This window comes from Jaculus jaculus, chromosome 11, assembly GCF_020740685.1.
Source record: "Jaculus jaculus isolate mJacJac1 chromosome 11, mJacJac1.mat.Y.cur, whole genome shotgun sequence".
NCBI classification, from domain to species: domain Eukaryota; kingdom Metazoa; phylum Chordata; class Mammalia; order Rodentia; family Dipodidae; genus Jaculus; species Jaculus jaculus.
Window position 1 is genome coordinate 53,581,967 of NC_059112.1, and position 9,882 is coordinate 53,591,848.

At 44.7% G+C, this 9,882-nt stretch overlaps 1 pseudogene; it reads left to right on the top strand.

Moving 5' to 3' along the window:
• The first annotated feature begins 815 nt into the window (after positions 1-815).
• LOC101597291 lies at positions 816-1,953 on the top strand (annotated as a pseudogene).
• Positions 1,954-9,882: the final 7,929 nt, after the last annotated feature.

The following is a 9,882-nucleotide window of genomic DNA, read 5'->3' on the forward strand; positions in this document are numbered from 1 at the left end:
GCTGTCCAAGAGGGGAAACAAATAAGACCTTAAGACATCTTTTCCCCACAGTTCTAATTCTGTAATAAAGAAAAACAACTATAGATATCAAAAGGGTTATTTTCAAATCTAAAATATATAAACAAGTTCTGAGACCAAAAAAATATATTTGTACAGCCTTTAATGGCATCCAATAGCTCTCTATTATTGAGGTTAGATGTTGTGTATGTTTCTGATAACTTGGCTAATATCTCATCTGTTTTACAAGTCATGTCAAATACTACTGTGCGCATTTGGGGCTGGCTGGAGGTGGGCGACAAGATGGCGGCCTCGGCTGAGTGACCCTCGGCCGGAGCCTGCGGCAGCGGAGGCAGCGGCGACAGCGGAGGCAGCGGAGGCAGCGGCGACAGCGGAGGCAGCGGAGGCAGCGGCGACAGCGGAGGCAGCGGAGGCAGCGGCGACAGCGGAGGCAGCGGAGGCAGCGGCGACAGCGGAGGCAGCGGAGGCAGCGGCGACAGCGGAGGCAGCGGAGGCAGCAGTGGCAGCGGCAGCGCCGCCCCAGCTCAGTGCACGGCCTCGCCAGCCCTCCACGTCGCCGCGAAAGCTACTGCACGGCGGCCGCCCGCAACGAGCGGCCTCGCCTGAGTAGCCGCATGGCCTCGCAAACCTCCTGACCCGAAGAAGCCCAGCGGTCGGCTGGCCATTCCCCTTGGCCAATTGCGGCCCAAGACTGGAGCGGCCGCCCACCGCAGCTCACCCGGCAGGCCGGCCCCGAGGCCTCCATCCCCGCTCAGAGGTGTTGGACTTGGCCCCAGCCTCGGTCTTCACTGCACAGGATGGTGAGCAGCTGCGGCTCCAAGGCCAAGATTGTCGTCGGAGTGAAGTACAAACTGGTGCAGAAGATCGGGTCCCGGCTCCTTCGGGGACATTTACCTGGCGATCAACGTCACCAACGGTGAGGAAGTGGCAGTGAAGCTACAGGTGCAGAAGGCCAGGCATCCCCAGTTGCTGTACGAGAGCAAACTCTATAAGATTCTTCAAGGTGGGGTCGGCATCCCCCACGTACGCTGGTATGGACAGGAAAAGGACTATAATGTGCTAGTCATGGATCTTCTGGGACCCAGTCTCGAAGACCTCTTCAATTTCTGTTCAAGAAGATTCACAATGAAAACTCTACTTATGTTAGCTGACCAGATGATCAGTAGAATTGAGTATATGCATACAAAGAATTTTATACAGAGACATTAAGCCAGATAACTTCCTAATGGGTATTGGGCGTCACTGTAATAAGTTATTCCTTATTGATTTTGGTTTGGCCAAAAAGTACAGAGACAACAGGACAAGGCAACACATCCCATACAGAGAAGGTAAAAATCTCACTGGCACTGCCCGATATGCTAGCATCAGCGCACATTTTGGTGTTGAGCAGAGCCACCAAGATGACATGGAATCATTAGGATATGTTTTGATGTATTTTAATAGAACCAGTCTGCCATGGCAAGGGCTAAAGGCTGCAACAAAGAAGCAGAAATATGAAAAGATTAGTGAAAAGATGTCCACTCCTGTTGAAGTTTTATGTAAGGGGTTTCCTGCAGAATTTGCTATGTACTTAAACTATTGCCGTGGGCTGCGCTTTGAAGAAGCTCCGATTACATGTATCTGCGGCAGCTATTCCGCATCCTTTTCGGGACCCTGAACCACCAATATGACTACACATTTGATTGGACAATGTTAAAGCAGAAAGCCGCACAGCAGCCAGCCTCTTCCGGTGGGCAGGGTCAGCAGGCCCATACCCTCACAGGCAAGCAAGCTGACAGAACCAAGAGTAACATGAAAGGTTTTTCTAAGCATGAATTGAGGAATGGAAGAAGCAGAACAGATGGTTGGAGCAGCATTTGTTTCTCCCCAGATCTAGAAATTTTAGTTTGTGTGTACACTAGCCATTGGTTGTGGACAACCATTTATTTGGTGTAAAGAACTTAATTTCAGTATAAACTGTCTCTGGGCAGCATTGGTGATGCTGTATCCTGAGTTGTAGCCTCTGTAACTGTGAATATTAACTGAGGTAGTGAAACATGGTTTTCTATTGCATTTAGGTGGAAAATTCACCTAAATGGTTGACATACAGATTGGTGGGGAAATTTTGCATATGCCAATTTTTATTAACTATTTTATTTGAACTATACTGCTTTGAGATCTCATTTCAGAGAATGGCATGAACAGTCTTCAGCCACAGTTGTGGTGGTTGTAAATGCTCACAATTGTGTCTTCTTAGGGTTGTTCCATCCCTAGGGTTTGCAAGTTGTTCACTTAAAACATTCTTTAACTGGTTGTCTTCTTGTTGCAAGCTAGCTGATGTGGTAGCACCCAAAGTTTCCAGTGTTTGAGCATGTGAAAGACTGCCTACTTACCTGTGCTAGAAATAACAGCATCCAAAGTGAAGACTTAAGAAAAACATAGTGACCACTAGATTATTCTTAGGACTCTGCATTAACTCTATTATGTTCTTGATATTTATTTATTTATTTATTTATTTATTTATTTATTTGGAAATGAGATTTATTAATGGCTCATAGGGGAGTGTTTTAAGAAGGGGCAAAAGGGAAGGTGAAAAGGTGAAGCATTAACACATTGGCTGTCACAGCTCAGGGCAGCATGCCTAATGTTCTTGATATTTAAAGAAAAGAATATTTGTCACAAATTTAGTTACCATCTTACAAGTGAACATGTATGTATGATGCCTTGATAAATGTAATCACTGTAAACATCTATATCATGTAGGTTTTTGATTTATTTTGAAATGGGAACTTTGTGTTTGCAAGTTCATTAAAAACTAAAAACTTTCTGTAAGGAAATGAGAATTTTTTATGAAAAGCAACAAAATGCCTTGCTTACTCAGTATGAAATAAAAATTACCCAGTTTTTTGATAGACAAAAAAAAAAATACTACTGTGCCATTTAATGAACAGTTCTAGAAGAAAATCTCAGCCAGTTCATCCTCAGATGGTCCTGAGACAATTCAAGCCTATCTACCTGGATTCCCTCAACCACAAAAAGGACAGATTTTCTGTGTGCTCACTTCTCATTAATTCCTTACTTTTATTCTTTCTCCCCAATGTTTTCTTCCAAGACTATCTTCCTGCACTCCAGGGTCCATTAGAATAGTTCCCCTCTCTAGGATAGAATCTCTAACTGCAACAAGTCACAACTTTGTGTCTCATTCAGCAGGAAATAGTAAGTGATCTGATGTCTTCATCCCTTGTCCCCTAACAGCAGTTAGAGTGTCTTCTCATGAGACAAAGAAATAAAGGGAGATAAAATTAGGGTGACTGGCCCCAAAGGTAAAAAGGACAAGAAAATTTTTCTTATCTCTTGCCCAGTTCCAAAGAACTGTTTTTCTATGTGTGTTCTGAGTCCCTGACTCTACAAAGAACAGTCCTCACCCTCTTTGATGTTGGTCAAGTTATATCTCCCTGCCTGTCCAGCTCTAAGCCAACCAGAGCTGAATGCCTGCTCAATACCTCCATAATCAGGACCAGCTTGTGTCAAAACACCTGATCTCCTTTGGTGCAAAAAGAGTAACCACCCCGTACATAAATATTTCCTCTCCCACTTATTGTTCCCCAGTCTTGATTGCTTCATAGGTGTATGTCTACAAGAAAAAAAATCAGCCTACAAACTCTGCCTACTCCAACTGCCTGCACCAACTGAAAGACATCTTCATCCCTTTGCTGGTGGGCCTTGGCATGGCGCTGTTTCTGGGTGCCTCCCATGACCAACAGCCTCAAATCTCTCCAGAAACAATTGAACTTTCTCACAGATGTAGTACTTCAAAACTGTCTAGCCTTAGACTTCATTACTGCTGAACCTGAGGGCCATGTATGGCCTTGGGATAAGAATATTGTTTTCTTTGTTAACAAATCAAATGTTGTTAAGTTGCTTGACTGCTACAAGCCTGAGGACCCCACCTGCTGGTTCTCTAACCCTTTAGTTACTTGGCTTCTCCTTAGCCCCTTCCTTCCTATAGGAATCCTATTGCTTGTAGCCCCCTGTCTCATCAAATTTCCTCAGATAACAAGTAACTAATATTGCTAAAACTGCTACTAATCAGGTCCTTGTACACCACCTAACTCTATCTACACCTATGGTAAATTATAAAGAACTCATTTGGGATGATGCTGCCCCATTATAAAAACAAAGGGGGGTTGTTGGGCACTGCCAGGCACAGGGTGAAGCCTTCAGGAGAGAGGCCTGAGTTGCCAGGCATGGCTAAGGATCCCCAGGCTACAGGAAGCCACTCCCTCTCCATGTCTGGCATACCTGAATTTAGACTTTTCCCATAGCCCTCTGATCTTTGGCCAGTTGCCTAGGAAGCTCCTATCAGCCAGCACCCTTCACACAGTCCTGTGACCCTCTGTAGATCACCTGACTCTCTCCTTATGTGCTGCACCTGACTATGTGCTAGAAAGAAAGTTCCTAGGCATAGGCTAATAGCATTTAAACCCACCAATCTCCTTAGGACCCTTCCGCCACCCTCATATACTTATAAACCCATTTCCCTGACAATAAACCAAAAGAGCTTCTCACACCACAACTCCTCCCAAAAGTCTTTTACTTTTGCATGCTCACCAACCCCAGTTGCCTAGCCATCTTCCAGGAGCCACAGCCAGCCCCAGAGCAAGAACCCAGGAATGCACAAGTATTTACCCTAAGGACTCCACTCTCTACTTCAGAGATACTTGCTCAACCAGGATTATTGCTACTCTATTCACAATAGCTAGGAATTGTAATCAACCCAGATACTCATCAAGTGATAAATGGATAATGAAGATGTGTCACATTTACATGATGGGATTCTACTCAGTGGTAAGAAAAATGAAATAATGAAAGTTGCAGGATTTTGGTCTTTGAAATATATGGTCTTTGAAAATATCATCCCAACTGAGGTCACACAGACTAAGAAAGACAAACATCACATGTGTTCTATCATATATGGCTCCTAAATGAGACCAATGGATGAGGAGTATAAAAGGGAGTGAGCATTAGAACTTACAGGCATGTTTACTAAAATAAGATGAGAAGAAAAAGAGGAATCAGAGAGAGTGGGAAGGAGAGAATATAAGACAAACTGGAAGAGGGAAAGAATATTGGGGTGAGATGGAGGGGGGAATCAGGGAAAGGGAGGTGTGTAAGAGAACTACAAAAACCAACTGCTCAAACAATTAGCACAATAGGAACATTCCTCCTGAAAACCAGTTCATAAGATAGAACCCCCAATTAAGCATGGTTGGATGGAACAGACTGAAGTGTCCAATTGAAGGTGGAGAAACTGAAAGGCAGGATAGAAAATTTTCAAGTAAACTTAGTGAAGAAACAGCTGGTTGCTACAGCTAGGGAACAGCCTGAACTGTATATTCAGAAAGGAGTAAATCAAAAATAGGCTAAAAGATAGGCTGCAGGTGGCCCAAGATATGGGTTGGTCGGGTCAACCTAAACTTTGTGTCCCGGGAAGAGGATAAACAAAAATACAGTTTTGAGAAAAACCAAAATAATAAAATAGTTTCCCAAGACAGCCTGACCAAGGACTCTGGTTATGCACAAATAAGATATGTAGACATAACTGTACAAGCTTGGCAAATACTCTTATGAAACCCCCTCCCCTTTCCCTTCCTTGCTAAAAACCCTATAAAAAGAAACACCCAATAGGGCTCAGGGTCGACTCCTCTGTCTCCTGCATGAGATACGAGTCGACCCCAGAGCTCTGGTTTCCCGAATAAAGCCTCATGCTTTTGCATCAAGTTGGGTCTCCCGTGTGTCTTTGGGTGCGTGCTATCTCGAGACTTGAGTGAAGGTCTCCCTCTCAGGGGTCTTTCAAACCTTAATCCTTAAACATGGGCTCTGGTTTGTGGACCCCAAGGCCAGATCTGGGTTAACGACAACAGCAATCAGTTGGTCAGCACAAAGTTAACTGCAGCTGAAAACAATGGCTGGGAAAATTGCTCAGTGGTAAAAGATATTTGCTTGCAAAGCCTGACGGCCAGGATTCTATTCCTCAGTACTCACATAAAGGCCACATGCACAAAGTGGTGCATATGTCTGGAGTTCCCTATTTGCTGTGGTGGAAGCCCTGGAGCACTCATACTCAGGCTTTCTGCCTGCCCCACCCCACCCATCTCTATCTCTCTCTCTCCAATAAATAAATAAACAAAGAGAAATTTTGTACCAAGATGTGGGGCTCTGTTGTTAGAAACCTTCCTTTGTGGCTTATAATCTGGAACTAGTTTTCAGAAGTAATATGGAGTAATTTGGAGGTTTGGTGTAGAAAAGCCTTGCAGTGCTGTAAACAGAGCTGGATGAGCCATTCTAGTGAGAGTTTAAAAGACCTAAAATCAGAAATAACTGTGGACTGTGGAAGCTTGGTTTATCAGTTTCAGAGGGGGAATGGGACTTGTTAGGGCTAGGCAAGAGGCAGTTTGTTTAATACTGTCTGTGTCCTGAGAGCTTGGGCAAAATTAAATTTAATGTAATGGTGTTAGGGAGGAAATGTGAGCAGGTTTAGATTTATGGCACTGGAAAGTAGAGTCCTCAGGTATAAGTGTTTGGAGATTATTACTTTGAGATTAGGCCAGTTTCTCTGCATTGGAACAGTAGGAGTAGTGCTGATTCTTTTGAAAGAAGATGGCCTGAAAGAAGAGGGGTGAAAGAGCTTCCTGTGCTTCAAAGTTGACTTGCTCCCCCTGGATTAATAAATTTTGACAGCCTTCCCCCCAACCCGGGTACTGAATTTGGAAGTATGATAAATGCAAGAAATTAGGCCATTAAGTGCAACTGCAGACAATGGGAAAGCAGGATTGAAGTCCTTGTGTGGAGACCATGTTAGGGCATGGCATGGAACTGCGGAGAACTATGGGTTGCAGTGGAGACCCCAGGATTTTGAAGATGTGAGGACTATGGGAGCAGGAAAGCTGCTTGTGTTGGCTTGTGTGGATCTGCAAGGAAAGAAAGCATGAAAGGTTATAGGAGTAGAGTTCAGAGCTCAGGTATTTCATCACAGGTCCCAGATACTGAACATGGAGCTGCATGATTTTCTGTTTGCCCTGTTTAGTTTCCATTGTTGCATTGGTCCAATCTTTTCTTGCTGTACCCAATTCCTTTTTGAAATGGAAATGTTTATGCTGTGCTATTATGTGCTATAACTTGTGTTTTGATTTACAAGGTTCACAGATAAAAGAATTCCTTGAGTCTCATAAAACTTTGGCCTTTTGAATAGTGCCAGGACTGGTAAGAACTATGGGAATTTTTTTTTTGAAGAATTATGAGCTTTATTTCACTGAAATATCAATGACCAATAAACTTATATAAATTTGCCATAATTTTCCTATATAACTGCTTGCATAATAGTTCCCTGAGTATAATCCTCAAAATAAAAATGACATGTAAGACCTCCTGAATATGTGCTTGTAACACACCACATTAATAAGTATACTGCCACAGATGGGCATTGCCAGCTGAATTCTTTAAACATATTTTCACTTTTATAAGTGACGTAATACCTGCTAATATATTAATAGCTAAATTGCTTCCTAAATTCTTACTGTTATAAGATATTTTTAAAAAGAATTTTTTTCTTTTCTTCTTTTTTCTTTTCACAATTTTATTAATTTTCCATCATTATAAAAAATACCTCATGGTAATACCTCCCCCCTACTTTTATAAGATTTTTGGTATGAATGTTTGATACAAAGTCAGGTAAAATATGGCAGCCTATGTTCATGCATTGTACTTTTGGCTAGAACACTACTGCAGTATTCTGATTCCTGGTGTATTTCAAGTTCCACTTTAAAAAAAAAAGTGCTTTCTTCCTTCCTTTGCACATTTGAGAGAGAGATAGAACAGGACAGAGAGAGAAAGAGAGAATGGGCACGCCAGGGCCTTCTGCTACTGCAAAGGAACTCCAGATGTGTATACCACTTTGTGTAATCAAACCGAGACCATGAGATTTTGCAAGTAAGTGACATTAACTTCAGAGCCATCTCTCCAGCTTTAAAGCTCCATTTTTTTGAGTTTCCTTTCTTTTTAAAAGCTTTTTAGGCTTCTAGCCAAGATGGCTTCCGCCTAGCTGTGCCACGACTGCCAGGAAGGAGAGACAAGGAACTAAGGGATCACTGGGACATTTAGGGAAAAGCACTCTCTAATCAATCGCCCATAGGAGGTTGCAGAGAGGCAAAAAAGGGAATCGGCTGATTCCCAGGCTCTTGGGTAACTCACCAGTCCCAGAAGAGGCCATCCTACCCAGAGTTCCAGCCTCAGGCTGCTCTCACAGTAACTACAGGCAAGTAGACCCAACCCAGTACTTTCACCTGCTCTGGCAGCAACAGGCGATTGCCAAGATCCTCACCCCCCTGTGCTTTTACAGAACCCCACCCTCCCACACACGTGTCTTCAGACCCCTCCTCATCCCCCCAATTCGGTCTCTCTCCACCCTGCCCCGTCCCTGCCTTCACCCTTCAAACTGCTCCACTCTGCCCCACCCCCTCTCGACTTCACCCCACCCTGCGTGACCCTGCACCGCCCCCCACTTCCTTAAAACCTGCTCCACTTGGCCCCGCCCACCCCACAACTTCAAATCCAACCTGCTTGGCTTTGCCCCCATGCGACTTCTGATCCACGCTGCTCTGCTCTGGCCCCATGCCTAGTGACTTCAGACCCGCTCTTCTCCTCCCTGCTCCTCCCTCACGCAACTATCCACCCACTCAGCTCTGTTCCATCCCCACCCTGCCCACGCATGACCTCCCACCCGCTCTGCTCTGCGCAGCCCCTGCGCTGCACGACTTCAGACCTGCTCTGCTGCATCCCACTCCACCCACACATGACTTCCTAACCAGTTCTGGTCTGCACCAACCACCCCACGACTTCATACCAGCTCTGCTCCACCCTGCTCCACCCCCGTGTGAACCCCCACCGGCTCTACTCTGCTCTGCACCTGCCCTCACAACTTCAGACAGGCTCTGGTCCCGCTCTGTCCCCATGTGACTCTGCTCACTCTGCAGGGCCTGCCCCCAACCCCTGTGAATTCAGACCTGCTCCGCTCGGCCCAGCTCTGCCCCCACGTGACCCTTGAACCCTGCTGCTCTGCCCCACCCCATGGGGCCAGTCCTTGTGTGACTTCAGATCTGCTCATCCCCACCTCTGTGCCTGTGCGCACCACCTCCTCTGCCCATCATGACCACAGTCCCACTCTCCCTGCTTCATGCTGGGATGGGCAGACCACAATGCAAAAGGAATAACGTAAAAAATTAAATGCAAATAAATCCAATAAGATCTCCCAGTCTACAATGGAAGTCTCTAATCAAAACAAAAGAGGGCTGGAGAGATGGCTTAGTGCTTAAGCACTTGCCTATGAAGCCTGAGGACCCCAGTTCAAGTCTCCAATCCCCAGGACCCAAGTTAGCCAGATGCCCAAGGGAGCGCATGCCTCTGGAGTTCTGGGTCTGGAGGCCCTGGCTCACCCATTCTCTTTCTATCTGCCTATTTCTCTCTGTGTCTGTCACTTTCAAATAAATAGATTAAAATTAACAAACAAACAAAAAAACTTACAAGAGGCGAAAGGACCAGAATACCAAAATGAAGTTATGAGCAACACAACCCTGACCAAGCTATTGGTAGAACTTGCACAAAAGCAACAAAGGACTGATAATCATGTGGACTCTGCCATCACTAGACTACACCTAATAGATAAGAAAATACAAGGGGTCCAAACACAGTTAATGGATACAAAGGGAAGCGAAAAATAAAAAAGAGGACCTAAAAAAAAACAGCTGACTATGCTAAATGAAGACATAAAGAAATGCTAGGAAGAATTCTAGGAAGCATCAAGAAAATCAGAAAATGGGACCAGCGACG